Source organism: Hyla sarda, chromosome 1, assembly GCF_029499605.1.
Source record: "Hyla sarda isolate aHylSar1 chromosome 1, aHylSar1.hap1, whole genome shotgun sequence".
Taxonomy (NCBI): domain Eukaryota; kingdom Metazoa; phylum Chordata; class Amphibia; order Anura; family Hylidae; genus Hyla; species Hyla sarda.
Window position 1 is genome coordinate 215312279 of NC_079189.1, and position 17500 is coordinate 215329778.

Consider the following 17500-nt stretch of genomic DNA (forward strand, 5'->3'; position numbering starts at 1 on the left):
TAGTGAACATTTCACCTGAACAGGGACTTGAACCCTGGACCCTCAGATTAAAAGTCTGATGCTCTACCGACTGAGCTATCCAGGCTCTGTGAGCGCAATTTTCTAATCACACACAAAAAACAAATAACAAATTCTCTGCTATAAAAGAATACAAGGTTGAAAAGATCAAGAAAAACACAGAATATGTGTTTACCAACTGAGCTATCCTTACTCCTAGTAGTTGATGTCTTAGTAACACAAAGACTAGAAGATTCATTACAATGAAACAGTTCGTGGTCAAAAACATCACACTTATTCTCACAATGCCATGTAGTGAACATTTTGCCTGAACAGGGACTTGAACCCAGGACCCTCAGATTAAAAGTCTGATGCTCGACTGACTGAGCTATCCAGTCTCTGTGCGAGCGTTCTTCTAGTCACACAAAAAAATCACATAAATTCTCTTCTTTAAAAGAAGAAAATGTTGAAAAGATCAAGAAAACCACTAACTATGTGTTCACCAACTGAGCTATCCTGACTCCTACTGGTTGATGTCTTAGTAACACAAAGTCTAGAAGATTCATTACAATGAAACAGTTTGTGGTCAAAAACATCACTATTATTCTCACAATGCCATGTAATGAACATTTCGCCTGAACAGGTACTTGAACCCTGGACCCTCAGATTAAAAGTCTGATGCTCTACCGACTGAGCTATCCAGGCTCTGTGAGAGCAATTTTCTAGTCACACACACACACACACACACACACACACACACACACACACACACACACACACACACACACACACACACACACAAAAAATAAATAAAAATTCTCTGCTATAAAAGAAGACAAGGTTGAAAAGATCAAGAAAAACACAGAATATGTGTTTACCATCTGAACTATCTTGACTCCTTGTGGTTGATGTCTTAGTAACACAAAGACTAGAAGATAAAATACAATGAAACAGTTTGTGGTCAAAAACATCACGCTTATTATCACAATGCCTTTTAGTGCACATTTTGCCTGAACAGGGACTTGAACCCTGGACCCTCAGATTAAAAGTCTGATGTTCTACCAACTGAGCTATCCAGGCTCTGTGAGAGCAATTTTCTAGTCACACACAAAAAACAAATAACATAAATTCTCTGCTATAAAAGAAGACAAGGTTGAAAAGATCAAGAAAAACACAGAATATGTGTTTACCAACTGAACTATCCTCACTCCTAGTGGTTGATGTCTTAGTAACACAAAGACTAGAAGATAAAATACTATGAAACAGTTTGTGGTAAAAAACAGCACACTTATTATCACAATGCCTTATAGTGAACATTACGCCTGAACAGGGACTTGAACCCTGGACCCTCAGATTAAAAGTCTGATGCTCTATCAACTGAGCTATCCAGGCTCTGTGAGAGCATTTTTCTTGTCACACAAAAAAAATCACATAAATTCTCTACTATAAAAGAAGAAAATGTTGAAAAGATCAAGAAAACCACAAAATATGTGTTTATCAACTGAGCTATCCTGACTCCTAGTGGTTGATGTCTTAGTAACACAAAGACTAGAAGATTCATTACAATGAAACAGTTTGTGGTCAAAAACATCACACTTATTCTCACAATGCCATGTAGTGAACGTTTCGCCAGAACAGGGACTTGAACCCTGGACCCTCAGATTAAAAGTCTGATGCTCTACCGACTGAGTTATCCAGGCTCTGTGAGAGCAATTTTCTAGTCACACACACACACACACACACACACACACACACACACACACACACACACACACACACACACACACACACATACAAAAAAATAAATAAAAATTCTCTGCTATAAAAGAAGACAAGGTTGAAAAGATCAAGAAAAACACAGAATATGTGTTTACCATCTGAACTATCTTGACTCCTTGTGGTTGATGTCTTAGTAACACAAAGACTAGAAGATAAAATACAATGAAACAGTTTGTGGTCAAAAACATCACGCTTATTATCACAATGCCTTTTAGTGCACATTTTGCCTGAACAGGGACTTGAACCCTGGACCCTCAGATTAAAAGTCTGATGTTCTACCAACTGAGCTATCCAGGCTCTGTGAGAGCAATTTTCTAGTCACACACAAAAAACAAATAACATAAATTCTCTGCTATAAAAGAAGACAAGGTTGAAAAGATCAAGAAAAACACAGAATATGTGTTTACCAACTGAACTATCCTCACTCCTAGTGGTTGATGTCTTAGTAACACAAAGACTAGAAGATAAAATACTATGAAACAGTTTGTGGTAAAAAACAGCACACTTATTATCACAATGCCTTATAGTGAACATTACGCCTGAACAGGGACTTGAATCCTGGACCCTCAGATTAAAAGTCTGATGCTCTATCGACTGAGCTATCCAGGCTCTGTGAGAGCATTTTTCTTGTCACACAAAAAAAAATCACATAAATTCTCTACTATAAAAGAAGAAAATGTTGAAAAGATCAAGAAAACCACAAAATATGTGTTTATCAACTGAGCTATCCTGACTCCTAGTGGTTGATGTCTTAGTAACACAAAGACTAGAAGATTCATTACAATGAAACAGTTTGTGGTCAAAAACATCACACTTATTCTCACAATGCCATGTAGTGAACATTTCGCCAGAACAGGGACTTGAACCCTGGACCCTCAGATTAAAAGTCTGATGATCTACCGACTGAGCTATCTAGGCTCTGTGAGAGCAATTTTCTAGTCACACACAAAAAACAAATAACATAAATTCTCTACTATAAAAGAAGACAAGGTTAAAAAGATCAAGAAAAACACAGAATATGTGTTTACCAACTGAACTATCCTCACTCCTAGTGGTTGATGTCTTAGTAACACAAAGACTAGAAGATAAAATACTATGAAACAGTTTGTGGTAAAACAACAGCACACTTATTATCACAATGCCTTATAGTGAACATTTTGCCTGAACAGGGACTTGAACCCTGGACCCTCAGATTAAAAGTCTGATGCTCTCCCGACTGAGCTATCCAGGCTCTGTGAGAGCATTTTTCTTGTCACACAAAAAAAAAAAAACATAAATTCTCTACTATAAAAGAAGAAAATGTTGAAAAGATCAAGAAAACCACAAAATATGTGTTTGTCAACTGAGCTATCCTGACTCCTAGTAATTGATGTCTTAGTAACACAAAGACTAGAAAATTCATTACAATGAAACAGTTTGTGGTAAAAAACATCACACTTATTCTCACAATGCCATGTAGTGAACATTTCGCCTGAACAGGGACTTGAACCCTGGACCCTCAGATTAAAAGTCTGATGCTCTACCGACTGAGCTATCCAGGCTCTGTGAGAGCAATTTTCTAGTCACAATTACACACACACACACACAAAAAAAAAAATACATAAATTCTCTGCTATAAAAGAAGACAAGGTTGAAAAGATCAAGAAAAACACAGAATATGTGTTTACCAACTGAACTATCCTGACTCCTAGTGGTTGATGTCTTAGTAAGACAAAGACTAGAAGATAAAATACTATGAAACAGTTTGTGGTAAAAAAAAACATCACGCTTATTATCACAATGCCTTTATAGTGCACATTTCGCCTGAACAGGGACTTGAACCCTGGACCCTCAGATTAAAAGTCTGATGCTCTACCGACTGAGCTATCCAGGCTCTGTGAGAGCATTCTTCTAGTCACACAAAAAAAATCACATAAATTCTCTACTATAAAAGAAGAAAATGTTGAAAAGATCAAGAAAACCACAAAATATGTGTTTACCAACTGAGCTATCCTGACTCCTAGTGGTTGATGTTTTAGTAACACAAAGACTAGAAGATTCATTACATTGAAACAGTTTGTGGTCAAAGACATCACACTTATTCTCACAATGCCATGTAGTGAACATTTCGCCTGAACAGGGACTTGAACCCTGGACCCTCAGATTAAAAGTCTGATGCTCTACCGACTGAGCTATCCAGGCTCTGTGAGAGCAATTTTCTAGTCACACTGTCACACTTACACACACACACACACACACACACACACAAAAAAAAAAAACATAAATTCTCTGCTATAAAAGAAGACAAGGTTGAAAAGATCAAGAAAAACACAGAATATGTGTTTACCATCTGAACTATCTTGACTCCTAGTGGTTGATGTCTTAGTAACACAAAGACTAAAAGATAAAATACTATGAAACAGTTTGTGGTCCAAAACATCACACTTATTATCACAATGCCTTATAGGGAACATTTCACCTGAACAGGGACTTGAAACCTGGACCCTCAGATTAAAAGTCTGATGCTCTACCGACTGAGCTATCCAGGCTCTGTGAGCTCAGTTTTCTAATCACACACAAAAAACAAATAACATAAATTCTCTGCTATAAAAGAATACAAGGTTGAAAAGATCAAGAAAAACACAGAATATGTGTTTACCAACTGAACTATCCTGACTCCTAGTGGTTGATGTCTTAGTAACACAAAGACTAGAAGATGAAATACTATGAAACAGTTTGTGGTCAAAAACATCACGCTTATTATCACAATGCCTTATAGTGAACATTTTGCCTGAACAGGGACTTGAACCCTGGACCCTCTGATTAAAAGTCTGATGCTCTACCGACTGAGCTATCCAGGCTCTGTGAGAGCATTCTTCTAGTCACACAAAAAAAATCACATAAATTCTCTACTATAAAAGAAGAAAATGTTGAAAAGATCAAGAAAACCACAAAATATGTGTTTACCAACTGAGCTATCCTGACTCCTAGCGGTTGATGTCTTAGTAACACAAAGACTAGAAGATTCATTACAATGAAACAGTTTGTGGTCAAAGACATCACACTTATTCTCACAATGCCATGTAGTGAACATTTCGCCTGAACAGGGACTTGAACCCTGGACCCTCGGATTAAAAGTCTGATGCTCTACCGACTGAGCTATCCAGGCTTTGTGAGAGCAATTTTCTAGTCACACTTACACACACACACACACACACACACACACACACACACACACACACAAAAAAAACATAAATTCTCTGCTATAAAAGAAGACAAGGTTGAAAAGATCAAGAAAAACACAGAATATGTGTTTACCATCTGAACTATCTTGACTCCTAGTGGTTGATGTCTTAGTAACACAAAGACTAAAAGATAAAATACTATGAAACAGTTTGTGGTCCAAAACATCACACTTATTATCACAATGCCTTATAGGGAACATTTCACCTGAACAGGGACTTGAACCCTGGACCCTCAGATTAAAAGTCTGATGCTCTACCGACTGAGCTATCCAGGCTCTGTGAGTGCAATTTTCTAATCACACACAAAAAACAAATAACATAAATTCTCTGCTATAAAAGAATACAAGGTTGAAAAGATCAAGAAAAACACAGAATATGTGTTTACCAACTGAGCTATCCTTACTCCTAGTAGTTGATGTCATAGTAACACAAAGACTAGAAGATTCATTACAATGAAACAGTTCTTGGTCAAAAACATCACACTTATTCTCACAATGCTATATAGTGAACATTTCGCCTGAACAGGTACTTGAACCCTGGACCCTCAGATTAAAAGTCTGATGCTCTACCGACTGAGCTATCCAGGCTCTGTGAGAGCATTTTTCTTGTCACACAAAAAAAAATCACATAAATTCTCTACTATAAAAGAAGAAAATGTTGAAAAGATCAAGAAAACCACAAAATATGTGTTTGTCAACTGAGCTATCCTGACTCCTAGTGGTTGATGTCTTAGTAACACAAAGACTAGAAGATTCATTACAATGAAACAGTTTGTGGTCAAAAACATCACACTTATTCTCACAATGCCATGTAGTGAACATTTCGCCTGAACAGGGACTTGAACCCTGGACCCTCAGATTAAAAGTCTGATGCTCTACCGACTGAGCTATCCAGGCTCTGTTAGAGCAATTTTCTAGTCACACTTACACACACACACACACACACACACAAAAAAAACATAAATTCCACAGTTTGTGGTAAAAAACAGCACACTTATTATCACAATGCCTTATAGTGAACATTTCGCCTGAACAGGGACTTGAACCCTGGACCCTCAGATTAAAAGTCTGATGCTCTACCGACTGAGCTATCCAGTCTCTGTGCGAGCATTCTTCTAGTCACACAAAAAAATCACATAAATTATCTTCTTTAAAAGAAGAAAATGTTGAAAAGATCAAGAAAACCACTAAATATGTGTTAACCAACTGAGCTATCCTGACTCCTAGTGGTTGATGTCTTAGTAAGACAAAGACTAGAAGATTCATTACAATGAAACAGTTTGTGGTCAAAAACATCACACTTATTCTCACAATGCCATGTAGTGAACATTTCGCCTGAACAGGGACTTGAACCCTGGACCCTCAGATTAAAAGTCTGATGCTCTACTGACTGAGCTATAAAGGCTCTGTGAGAGCAATTTTCTAGTCACACTTACACACACACACACACACACACACACACACACACACACACACACACACAAAAACAAACATAAATTCTCTGCTATAAAAGAAGACAAGGTTGAAAAGATCAAGAAAAATACAGAATATGTGTTTACCATCTGAACTATCTTGACTCCTAGTGGTTGATGTCTTAGTAACACAAAGACTAAAAGATAAAATACTATGAAACAGTTTGTGGTCCAAAACATCACACTTATTATCACAATGCCTTATAGGGAACATTTCACCTGAACAGGGACTTGAACCCTGGATCCTCAGATTAAAAGTCTGATGCTCTACCGACTAAGCTATCCAGGCTCTGTGAGTGCAATTTTCTAATCACACACAAAAACAAATAACATAAATTCTCTGCTATAAAAGAATACAAGGTTGAAAAGATCAAGAAAAACACAGAATATGTGTTTACCAACTGAACTATCCTGACTCCTAGTGGTTGATGTCTTAGTAACACAAAGACTAGAAGATAAAATACTATGAAACAGTTTGTGGTCAAAAACATCACGCTTATTATCACAATGCCTTATAGTGAACATTTTGCCTGAACAGGGACTTGAACCCTGGACCCTCAGATTAAAAGTTTGATGCTCTACCGACTGAGCTATGCAGGATCTGTGAGAGCAAATTTCTAGTCACACACAAAAAACTAATAACATAAATTCTCTGCTATAAAAGAAGACAAGGTTGAAAAGATCAAGAAAAACACAGAATATGTGTTTACCAACTGAACTATCCTGACTCCTAGTGGTTGATGTCTTAGTAAGACAAAGACTAGAAGATAAAATACTATGAAACAGTTTGTGGTAAAAAAAAACATCACGCTTATTATCACAATGCCTTTATAGTGCACATTTCGCCTGAACAGGGACTTGAACCCTGGACCCTCAGATTAAAAGTCTGATGCTCTACCGACTGAGCTATCCAGGCTCTGTGAGAGCATTCTTCTAGTCACACAAAAAAATCACATAAATTCTCTACTATAAAAGAAGAAAATGTTGAAAAGATCAAGGAAACCACAAAATATGTGTTTACCAACTGAGCTATCCTGACTCCTAGTGGTTGATGTTTTAGTAACACAAAGACTAGAAGATTCATTACAATGAAACAGTTTGTGGTCAAAGACATCACACTTATTCTCACAATGCCATGTAGTGAACATTTCGCCTGAACAGGGACTTGAACCCTGGACCCTCAGATTAAAAGTCTGATGCTCTACCGACTGAGCTATCCAGGCTTTGTGAGAGCAATTTTCTAGTCACACACAAAAAACAAATAACATAAATTCTCTACTATAAAAGAAGACAAGGTTGAAAAGATCAAGAAAAACACAGAATATGTGTTTACCAACTGAACTATCCTCACTCCTAGTGGTTGATGTCTTAGTAACACAAAGACTAGAAGATAAAATACTATGAAACAGTTTGTGGTAAAAAACAGCACACTTATTATCACAATGCCTTATAGTGAACATTTCGCCTGAACAGGGACTTGAACCCTGGACCCTCAGATTAAAAGTCTGATGCTCTACCGACTGAGCTATCCAGGCTCTGTGATAGCATTCCTCTAGTCACACAAAAAAAACACATAAATTCTCTACTATAAAAGAAGAAAATGTTGAAAAGATCAAGAAAACCACAAAATATGTGTTTATCAACTGAGCTATCCTGACTCCTAGTGGTTGATGTCTTAGTAACACAAAGACTAGAAGATTCATTACACTGAAACAGTTTGTGGTCAAAAACATCACACTTATTCTCACAATGCCATGTTGTGAACATTTCGCCTGAAGAGGGACTTGAACCCTGGACCCTCAGATTAAAAGTCTGATGCTCTACCGACTGAGCTATCCAGGCTCTGTGAGAGCAATTTTCTAATCACACACAAAAAAAAGAATCACATAAATTCTCTGCTATAAAAGAATACAAGGTTGAAAAGATCAAGAAAAACACAGAATATGTGTTTACCAACTGAGCTATCCTGACTCCTAGTGGTTGATGTCTTAGTAACACAAAGAATAGAAGATAAAATACTATGAAACAGTTTGTGGTCAAAAACATCACGCTTATTATCACAATGCCTTATAGTGAACATTTTGCCTGAACAGGGACTTGAACCCTGGACCCTCAGATTAAAAGTCTGATGCTCTACCGACTGAGCTATGCAGGATCTGTGAGAGCAAATTTCTAGTCACACACAAAAAACAAATAACATAAATTCTCTGCTATAATAGAAGACAAGGTTGAAAAGATCAAGAAAACCACAAAATATGTGTTTACCAACTGAGCTATCCTGACTCCTAGTGGTTGATGTCTTAGTAACACAAAGACTAGAAGATTCATTACAATGAAACAGTTTGTGGTCAAAAACATCACACTTATTCTCACAATGCCATGTAGTGAACATTTCGCCTGAACAGGGACTTGAACCCTGGACCCTCAGATTAAAAGTCTGATGCTCTACCGACTGAGCTATCCAGGCTCTGTGAGAGCAATTTTCTAATCACACACAAAAAAAAAATCACATAAATTCTCTGCTATAAAAGAATACAAGGTTGAAAAGATCAAGAAAAACACAGAATATGTGTTTACCAACTGAACTATCCTGACTCCTAGTGGTTGATGTCTTAGTAAGACAAAGACTAGAAGATAAAATACTATGAAACAGTTTGTGGTTAAAAAAAAACATCACACTTATTATCACAATGCCTTTATAGTGCACATTTCGCCTGAACAGGGACTTGAACCCTGGACCCTCAGATTAAAAGTCTGATGCTCTACCGACTGAGCTATCCAGGCTCTGTGAGAGCATTCTTCTAGGCACACAAAAAAAATCACATAAATTCTCTACTATAAAAGAAGAAAATGTTGAAAAGATCAAGAAAACCACAAAATATGTGTTTACCAACTGAGCTATCCTGACTCCTAGCGGTTGATGTCTTAGTAACACAAAGACTAGAAGATTCATTACAATGAAACAGTTTGTGGTCAAAAACATCACGCTTATTATCACAATGCCTTATAGTGCACATTTCGCCTGAACAGGGACTTGAACCCTGGACCCTCAGATTAAAAGTCTGATGCTCTACCGACTGAGCTATCCAGGCTCTGTGAGAGCAATTTTCTAGTCACACACAAAAAACAAATAACATAAATTCTCTGCTATAAAAGAAAACAAGGTTGAAAAGATCAAGAAAAACACAGAATATGTGTTTACCATCTGAACTATCTTGACTCCTAGTGGTTGATGTCTTAGTAACACAAAGACTAAAAGATAAAATACTATGAAACAGTTTGTGGTCCAAAACATCACACTTATTATCACAATGCCTTATAGGGAACATTTCACCTGAACAGGGACTTGAACCCTGGACCCTCAGATTAAAAGTCTGATGCTCTACCGACTGAGCTATCCAGGCTCTGTGAGCTCAATTTTCTAATCACACACAAAAAACAAATAACATAAATTCTCTGCTATAAAAGAATACAAGGTTGAAAAGATCAAGAAAAACACAGAATATGTGTTTACCAACTGAACTATCCTGACTCCTAGTGGTTGATGTCTTAGTAACACAAAGACTAGAAGATGAAATACTATGAAACAGTTTGTGGTCAAAAACATCACGCTTATTATCACAATGCCTTATAGTGAACATTTTGCCTGAACAGGGACTTGAACCCTGGACCCTCAGATTAAAAGTCTGATGCTCTACCGACTGAGCTATCCAGGCTCTGTGAGAGCATTCTTCTAGTCACACAAAAAAAATCACATAAATTCTCTACTATAAAAGAAGAAAATGTTGAAAAGATCAAGAAAACCACAAAATATGTGTTTACCAACTGAGCTATCCTGACTCCTAGCGGTTGATGTCTTAGTAACACAAAGACTAGAAGATTCATTACAATGAAACAGTTTGTGGTCAAAGACATCACACTTATTCTCACAATGCCATGTAGTGAACATTTCGCCTGAACAGGGACTTGAACCCTGGACCCTCGGATTAAAAGTCTGATGCTCTACCGACTGAGCTATCCAGGCTCTGTGAGAGCAATTTTCTAGTCACACTTACACACACACACACACACACACACACACACACACACACACACACACACACACAAAAAAAAAACATAAATTCTCTGCTATAAAAGAAGACAAGGTTGAAAAGATCAAGAAAAACACAGAATATGTGTTTACCATCTGAACTATCTTGACTCCTAGTGGTTGATGTCTTAGTAACACAAAGACTAAAAGATAAAATACTATGAAACAGTTTGTGGTCCAAAACATCACACTTATTATCACAATGCCTTATAGTGAACATTTCACCTGAACAGGGACTTGAACCCTGGACCCTCAGATTAAAAGTCTGATGCTCTACCGACTGAGCTATCCAGGCTCTGTGAGTGCAATTTTCTAATCACACACAAAAAACAAATAACATAAATTCTCTGCTATAAAAGAATACAAGGTTGAAAAGATCAAGAAAAACACAGAATATGTGTTTACCAACTGAGCTATCCTTACTCCTAGTAGTTGATGTCATAGTTACACAAAGACTAGAAGATTCATTACAATGAAACAGTTCTTGGTCAAAAACATCACACTTATTCTCACAATGCTATATAGTGAACATTTTGCCTGAACAGGGACTTGAACCCAGGACCCTCAGATTAAAAGACTGATGCTCTACCGACTGAGCTATCCAGTCTCTGTGCGAGCATTCTTCTAGTCACACAAAAAAATCACATAAATTCTCTTCTTTAAAAGAAGAAAATGTTGAAAAGATCAAGAAAACCCACTAAATATGTGTTTACCAACTGAGCTATCCTGACTCCTAGTGGTTGATGTCTTAGTAACACAAAGTCTAGAAGATTCATTACAATGAAACAGTTTGTGGTCAAAAACATCACACTTATTCTCACAATGCCATGTAATGAACATTTCGCCTTAACAGGTACTTGAACCCTGGACCCTCAGATTAAAAGTCTGATGCTCTACCGACTGAGCTATCCAGGCTCTGTGAGAGCAATTTTCTAGTCACACTTACTTACTTACACACACACACACACACACAAAAACAAACATAAATTCTCTGCTATAAAAGAAGACAAGGTTGAAAAGATCAAGAAAAACACAGAATATGTGTTTACCATCTGAACTATCTTGACTCCTAGTGGTTGATGTCTTAGTAACACAAAGACTAAAAGATAAAATGCTATGAAACAGTTTGTGGTCCAAAACATCTCACTTATTATCACAATGCCTTATAGTGAACATTTTGCCTGAACAGGGACTTGAACCCTGGACCCTCAGATTAAAAGTCTGATGCTCTACCGACTGAGCTATCCAGGCTCTGTGAGTGCAATTTTCTAATCACACACAAAAAACAAATAACATAAATTCTCTGCTATAAAAGAAGACAAGGTTGAAAAGATCAAGAAAAACACAGAATATGTGTTTACCAACTGAACTATCCTGACTCCTAGTGGTTGATGTCTTAGTAAGACAAAGACTAGAAGATAAAATACTATGAAACAGTTTGTGGTAAAAAAAAACATCACACTTATTATCACAATGCCTTTATAGTGCACATTTCGCCTGAACAGGTACTTGAACCCTGGACCCTCAGATTAAAAGTCTGATGCTCTACCGACTGAGCTATCCAGGCTCTGTGAGAGCATTTTTCTTGTCACACAAAAAAAAATCACATAAATTCTCTACTATAAAAGAAGAAAATGTTGAAAAGATCAAGAAAACCACAAAATATGTGTTTGTCAACTGAGCTATCCTGACTCCTAGTGGTTGATGTCTTAGTAACACAAAGACTAGAAGATTCATTACAATGAAACAGTTTGTGGTCAAAAACATCACACTTATTCTCACAATGCCATGTAGTGAACATTTCGCCTGAACAGGGACTTGAACCCTGGACCCTCAGATTAAAAGTCTGATGCTCTACCGACTGAGCTATCCAGGCTCTGTGAGAGCAATTTTCTAGTCACACTTACACACACACACACACACACACACACACACACACACACACACACACACACAAAAAAAACATAAATTCCACAGTATGTGGTAAAAAACAGCACACTTATTATCACAATGCCTTATAGTGAACATTTCACCTGAACAGGGACTTGAACCCTGGACCCTCAGATTAAAAGTCTGATGCTTTACCGACTGAGCTATCCAGTCTCTGTGCGAGCATTCTTCTAGTCACACAAAAAAATCACATAAATTCTCTTCTTTAAAAGAAGAAAATGTTGAAAAGATCAAGAAAACCACTAAATATGTGTTTACCAACTGAGCTATCCTGACTCCTAGTGGTTGATGTCTTAGTAAGACAAAGACTAGAAAATTCATTACAATGAAACAGTTTGTGGTCAAAAACATCACACTTATTCTCACAATGCCATGTAGTGAACATTTCGCCTGAACAGGGACTTGAACCCTGGACCCTCAGATTAAAAGTCTGATGCTCTACTGACTGAGCTATAAAGGCTCTGTGAGAGCAATTTTCTAGTCACACTTACACACACACACACACACACACACACACACACACACACACACACACACACAAAAACAAACATAAATTCTCTGCTATAAAAGAAGACAAGGTTGAAAAGATCAAGAAAAACACAGAATATGTGTTTACCATCTGAACTATCTTGACTCCTAGTGGTTGATGTCTTAGTAACACAAAGACTAAAAGATAAAATACTATGAAACAGTTTGTGGTCCAAAACATCACACTTATTATCACAATGCCTTATAGGGAACATTTCACCTGAACAGGGACTTGAACCCTGGATCCTCAGATTAAAAGTCTGATGCTCTACCGACTAAGCTATCCAGGCTCTATGAGTGCAATTTTCTAATCACACACAAAAACAAATAACATAAATTCTCTGCTATAAAAGAATACAAGGTTGAAAAGATCAAGAAAAACACAGAATATGTGTTTACCAACTGAACTATCCTGACTCCTAGTGGTTGATGTCTTAGTAACACAAAGACTAGAAGATAAAATACTATGAAACAGTTTGTGGTCAAAAACATCACGCTTATTATCACAATGCCTTATAGTGAACATTTTGCCTGAACAGGGACTTGAACCCTGGACCCTCAGATTAAAAGCTTGATGCTCTACCGACTGAGCTATGCAGGATCTGTGAGAGCAAATTTCTAGTCACACACAAAAAACTAATAACATAAATTCTCTGCTATAAAAGAAGACAAGGTTGAAAAGATCAAGAAAAACACAGAATATGTGTTTACCAACTGAACTATCCTGACTCCTAGTGGTTGATGTCTTAGTAAGACAAAGACTAGAAGATAAAATACTATGAAACAGTTTGTGGTAAAAAAAAACATCACGCTTATTATCACAATGCCTTTATAGTGCACATTTCGCCTGAACAGGGACTTGAACCCTGGACCCTCAGATTAAAAGTCTGATGCTCTACCGACTGAGCTATCCAGGCTCTGTGAAAGCATTCTTCTAGTCACACAAAAAAATCACATAAATTCTCTACTATAAAAGAAGAAAATGTTGAAAAGATCAAGGAAACCACAAAATATGTGTTTACCAACTGAGCTATCCTGACTCCTAGTGGTTGATGTTTTAGTAACACAAAGACTAGAAGATTCATTACAATGAAACAGTTTGTGGTCAAAGACATCACACTTATTCTCACAATGCCATGTAGTGAACATTTCGCCTGAACAGGGACTTGAACCCTGGACCCTCAGATTAAAATTCTGATGCTCTACCGACTGAGCTATCCAGGCTCTGTGAGAGCATTTTTCTTGTCACACACAAAAAAATCACATAAATTCTCTACTATAAAAGAAGAAAATGTTGAAAAGATCAAGAAAACCACAAAATATGTGTTTATCAACTGAGCTATCCTGACTCCTAGTGGTTGATGTCTTAGTAACACAAAGACTAGAAGATTCATTACAATGAAACAGTATGTGGTCATCAAAAACATCACACTTATTATCACATTGCCATGTAGTGAACATTTCACCTGAACAGGAACTTGAACCCTGCACCCTCAGATTAAAAGTCTGATGCTGTACCGACTGAGCTATCCAGGCTCTGTGAGTGCAACTTTCTAGTCACACACAAAAAACAAATAACATAAATTCTCTGCTATAAAAGAATACAAGGTTAAAAAGATCAAGAAAAACACAGAATATGTGTTTACCAACTGAACTATCCTGACTCCTAGTGGTTGATGTCTTAGTAACATAAAGACTAGAAGATAAAATACTATGAAACAGTTTGTGGTCAAAAACATCACGCTTATTATCACAATGCCTTATAGTGAACATTTCGCCTGAACAGGGACTTGAACCCTGGACCCTCAGATTAAAAGTCTGATGCTCTACCGACTGAGCTATCCAGGCTCTGTGTGAGTACTCTTCTAGTCACACAAAAAAAATCACATAAATTCTCTTCTATAAAAGAAGAAAATGTTGAAAAGATCAAGAAAACCACAAAATATGTGTTTACCAACTGAGCTATCCTGACTCCTAGTGGTTGATGTCTTAGTAACACAAAGACTAGAAGATTCATTACAATGAAACAGTTTGTGGTCAAAAACATCACACTTATTCTCACAATGCCATGTTGTGAACATTTCGCCTGAAGAGGGACTTGAACCCTGGACCCTCAGATTAAAAGTCTGATGCTCTACCGACTGAGCTATCCAGGCTCTGTGAGAGCAATTTTCTAATCACACACAAAAAAAAGAATCACATAAATTCTCTGCTATAAAAGAATACAAGGTTGAAAAGATCAAGAAAAACACAGAATATGTGTTTACCAACTGAGCTATCCTGACTCCTAGTGGTTGATGTCTTAGTAACACAAAGAATAGAAGATAAAATACTATGAAACAGTTTGTGGTCAAAAACATCACGCTTATTATCACAATGCCTTATAGTGAACATTTTGCCTGAACAGGGACTTGAACCCTGGACCCTCAGATTAAAAGTCTGATGCTCTACCGACTGAGCTATGCAGGATCTGTGAGAGCAAAATTCTAGTCACACACAAAAAACAAATAACATAAATTCTCTGCTATAATAGAAGACAAGGTTGAAAAGATCAAGAAAACCACAAAATATGTGTTTACCAACTGAGCTATCCTGACTCCTAATGGTTGATGTCTTAGTAACACAAAGACTAGAAGATTCATTACAATGAAACAGTTTGTGGTCAAAAACATCACACTTATTCTCACAATGCCATATAGTGAACATTTCGCCTGAACAGGGACTTGAACCCTGGACCCTCAGATTAAAAGTCTGATGCTCTACCGACTGAGCTATCCAGGCTCTGTGAGAGCAATTTTCTAATCACACACAAAAAAAAAATCACATAAATTCTCTGCTATAAAAGAATACAAGGTTGAAAAGATCAAGAAAAACACAGAATATGTGTTTACCAAATGAACTATCCTGACTCCTAGTGGTTGATGTCTTAGTAAGACAAAGACTAGAAGATAAAATACTATGAAACAGTTTGTGGTAAAAAAAAACATCACACTTATTATCACAATGCCTTTATAGTGCACATTTCGCCTGAACAGGGACTTGAACCCTGGACCCTCAGATTAAAAGTCTGATGCTCTACCGACTGAGCTATCCAGGCTCTGTGAGAGCATTCTTCTAGGCACACAAAAAAAATCACATAAATTCTCTACTATAAAAGAAGAAAATGTTGAAAAGATCAAGAAAACCACAAAATATGTGTTTACCAACTGAGCTATCCTGACTCCTAGCGGTTGATGTCTTAGTAACACAAAGACTAGAAGATTCATTACAATGAAACAGTTTGTGGTCAAAAACATCACGCTTATTATCACAATGCCTTATAGTGCACATTTCGCCTGAACAGGGACTTGAACCCTGGACCCTCAGATTAAAAGTCTGATGCTCTACCGACTGAGCTATCCAGGCTCTGTGAGAGCAATTTTCTAGTCACACACAAAAAACAAATAACATAAATTCTCTGCTATAAAAGAAAACAAGGTTGAAAAGATCAAGAAAAACACAGAATATGTGTTTACCAACTGAACTATCCTCACTCCTAGTGGTTGATGTCTTAGTAACACAAAGACTAGAAGATAAAATACTATGAAACAGTTTGTGGTAAAAAAAACAGCACACTTATTATCACAATGCCTTATAGTGAACATTTCGCCTGAACAGGGACTTGAACCCTGGACCCTCAGATTAAAAGTCTGATGCTCTACCGACTGAGCTATCCAGGCTCTGTGAGAGCATTTTTCTTGTCACACAAAAAAAAATCACATAAATTCTCTACTATAAAAGAAGAAAATGTTGAAAAGATCAAGAAAACCACAAAATATGTGTTCATCAACTGATCTATCCTGACTCCTAGTGGTTGATGTCTTAGTAACACAAAGACTAGAAGATTCATTACAATGAAACAGTTTGTGGTCAAAAACATCACACTTTTTCTCACAATGCCATGTAGTGAACATTTCACCTGAACAGGGACTTGAACCCTGGACCCTCAGATTAAAAGTCTGATGCTCTACCGACTGAGCTATCCAGGCTCTGTGATAGCATTCCTCTAGTCACACAAAAAAAACACATAAATTCTCTACTATAAAAGAAGAAAATGTTGAAAAGATCAAGAAAACCACAAAATATGTGTTTACCAACTGAGCTATCCTGACTCCTAGTGGTTGATGTTTTAGTAACACAAAGACTAGAACATTCATTACAATGAAACAGTTTGTGGTCAAAGACATCACACTTATTCTCACAATGCCATGTAGTGAACATTTCGCCTGAACAGGGACTTGAACCCTGGACCCTCAGATTAAAAATCTGATGCTCTACCGACTGAGCTATCCAGGCTCTGTGAGAGCAATTTTCTAGTCACACACAAAAAACAAATAACATAAATTCTCTACTATAAAAGAAGACAAGGTTGAAAAGATCAAGAAAAACACAGAATATGTGTTTACCAACTGAACTATCCTG

The 17500-nt window shown here is 37.1% G+C and overlaps 26 non-coding genes across 26 annotated transcripts; all 26 read right to left on the reverse strand.

Moving 5' to 3' along the window:
* Positions 1–12: 12 nt before the first annotated feature.
* TRNAK-UUU (transfer RNA lysine (anticodon UUU)) lies at positions 13–85 on the reverse strand. Its single transcript has one exon. It is a non-coding gene; the product is annotated as a tRNA-Lys (tRNA).
* A 2849-nt stretch (positions 86–2934) lies between these two features.
* Positions 2935–3007, reverse strand: TRNAK-UUU (transfer RNA lysine (anticodon UUU)). The gene has a single exon. It is a non-coding gene; the product is annotated as a tRNA-Lys (tRNA).
* A 237-nt stretch (positions 3008–3244) lies between these two features.
* Positions 3245–3317, reverse strand: TRNAK-UUU (transfer RNA lysine (anticodon UUU)). Its single transcript has one exon. It is a non-coding gene; the product is annotated as a tRNA-Lys (tRNA).
* Positions 3318–3576: 259 nt separating this feature from the next.
* TRNAK-UUU (transfer RNA lysine (anticodon UUU)) lies at positions 3577–3649 on the reverse strand. The gene has a single exon. It is a non-coding gene; the product is annotated as a tRNA-Lys (tRNA).
* Positions 3650–3884: 235 nt separating this feature from the next.
* TRNAK-UUU (transfer RNA lysine (anticodon UUU)) lies at positions 3885–3957 on the reverse strand. Its single transcript has one exon. It is a non-coding gene; the product is annotated as a tRNA-Lys (tRNA).
* A 1245-nt stretch (positions 3958–5202) lies between these two features.
* On the reverse strand, positions 5203–5275 carry TRNAK-UUU (transfer RNA lysine (anticodon UUU)). Its single transcript has one exon. It is a non-coding gene; the product is annotated as a tRNA-Lys (tRNA).
* A 548-nt stretch (positions 5276–5823) lies between these two features.
* TRNAK-UUU (transfer RNA lysine (anticodon UUU)) lies at positions 5824–5896 on the reverse strand. Its single transcript has one exon. It is a non-coding gene; the product is annotated as a tRNA-Lys (tRNA).
* Positions 5897–7314: 1418 nt separating this feature from the next.
* TRNAK-UUU (transfer RNA lysine (anticodon UUU)) lies at positions 7315–7387 on the reverse strand. Its single transcript has one exon. It is a non-coding gene; the product is annotated as a tRNA-Lys (tRNA).
* A 234-nt stretch (positions 7388–7621) lies between these two features.
* TRNAK-UUU (transfer RNA lysine (anticodon UUU)) lies at positions 7622–7694 on the reverse strand. The gene has a single exon. It is a non-coding gene; the product is annotated as a tRNA-Lys (tRNA).
* A 239-nt stretch (positions 7695–7933) lies between these two features.
* On the reverse strand, positions 7934–8006 carry TRNAK-UUU (transfer RNA lysine (anticodon UUU)). The gene has a single exon. It is a non-coding gene; the product is annotated as a tRNA-Lys (tRNA).
* An 859-nt stretch (positions 8007–8865) lies between these two features.
* On the reverse strand, positions 8866–8938 carry TRNAK-UUU (transfer RNA lysine (anticodon UUU)). Its single transcript has one exon. It is a non-coding gene; the product is annotated as a tRNA-Lys (tRNA).
* A 244-nt stretch (positions 8939–9182) lies between these two features.
* Positions 9183–9255, reverse strand: TRNAK-UUU (transfer RNA lysine (anticodon UUU)). Its single transcript has one exon. It is a non-coding gene; the product is annotated as a tRNA-Lys (tRNA).
* A 235-nt stretch (positions 9256–9490) lies between these two features.
* On the reverse strand, positions 9491–9563 carry TRNAK-UUU (transfer RNA lysine (anticodon UUU)). The gene has a single exon. It is a non-coding gene; the product is annotated as a tRNA-Lys (tRNA).
* Positions 9564–9802: 239 nt separating this feature from the next.
* On the reverse strand, positions 9803–9875 carry TRNAK-UUU (transfer RNA lysine (anticodon UUU)). The gene has a single exon. It is a non-coding gene; the product is annotated as a tRNA-Lys (tRNA).
* A 239-nt stretch (positions 9876–10114) lies between these two features.
* TRNAK-UUU (transfer RNA lysine (anticodon UUU)) lies at positions 10115–10187 on the reverse strand. The gene has a single exon. It is a non-coding gene; the product is annotated as a tRNA-Lys (tRNA).
* Positions 10188–10783: 596 nt separating this feature from the next.
* Positions 10784–10856, reverse strand: TRNAK-UUU (transfer RNA lysine (anticodon UUU)). The gene has a single exon. It is a non-coding gene; the product is annotated as a tRNA-Lys (tRNA).
* Positions 10857–11739: 883 nt separating this feature from the next.
* Positions 11740–11812, reverse strand: TRNAK-UUU (transfer RNA lysine (anticodon UUU)). Its single transcript has one exon. It is a non-coding gene; the product is annotated as a tRNA-Lys (tRNA).
* Positions 11813–12364: 552 nt separating this feature from the next.
* On the reverse strand, positions 12365–12437 carry TRNAK-UUU (transfer RNA lysine (anticodon UUU)). Its single transcript has one exon. It is a non-coding gene; the product is annotated as a tRNA-Lys (tRNA).
* A 1446-nt stretch (positions 12438–13883) lies between these two features.
* On the reverse strand, positions 13884–13956 carry TRNAK-UUU (transfer RNA lysine (anticodon UUU)). The gene has a single exon. It is a non-coding gene; the product is annotated as a tRNA-Lys (tRNA).
* Positions 13957–14814: 858 nt separating this feature from the next.
* TRNAK-UUU (transfer RNA lysine (anticodon UUU)) lies at positions 14815–14887 on the reverse strand. The gene has a single exon. It is a non-coding gene; the product is annotated as a tRNA-Lys (tRNA).
* Positions 14888–15747: 860 nt separating this feature from the next.
* Positions 15748–15820, reverse strand: TRNAK-UUU (transfer RNA lysine (anticodon UUU)). The gene has a single exon. It is a non-coding gene; the product is annotated as a tRNA-Lys (tRNA).
* A 243-nt stretch (positions 15821–16063) lies between these two features.
* On the reverse strand, positions 16064–16136 carry TRNAK-UUU (transfer RNA lysine (anticodon UUU)). The gene has a single exon. It is a non-coding gene; the product is annotated as a tRNA-Lys (tRNA).
* Positions 16137–16371: 235 nt separating this feature from the next.
* Positions 16372–16444, reverse strand: TRNAK-UUU (transfer RNA lysine (anticodon UUU)). Its single transcript has one exon. It is a non-coding gene; the product is annotated as a tRNA-Lys (tRNA).
* Positions 16445–16685: 241 nt separating this feature from the next.
* Positions 16686–16758, reverse strand: TRNAK-UUU (transfer RNA lysine (anticodon UUU)). Its single transcript has one exon. It is a non-coding gene; the product is annotated as a tRNA-Lys (tRNA).
* Positions 16759–16994: 236 nt separating this feature from the next.
* TRNAK-UUU (transfer RNA lysine (anticodon UUU)) lies at positions 16995–17067 on the reverse strand. The gene has a single exon. It is a non-coding gene; the product is annotated as a tRNA-Lys (tRNA).
* Positions 17068–17301: 234 nt separating this feature from the next.
* On the reverse strand, positions 17302–17374 carry TRNAK-UUU (transfer RNA lysine (anticodon UUU)). The gene has a single exon. It is a non-coding gene; the product is annotated as a tRNA-Lys (tRNA).
* Between the last annotated feature and the right edge of the window lie 126 nt (positions 17375–17500).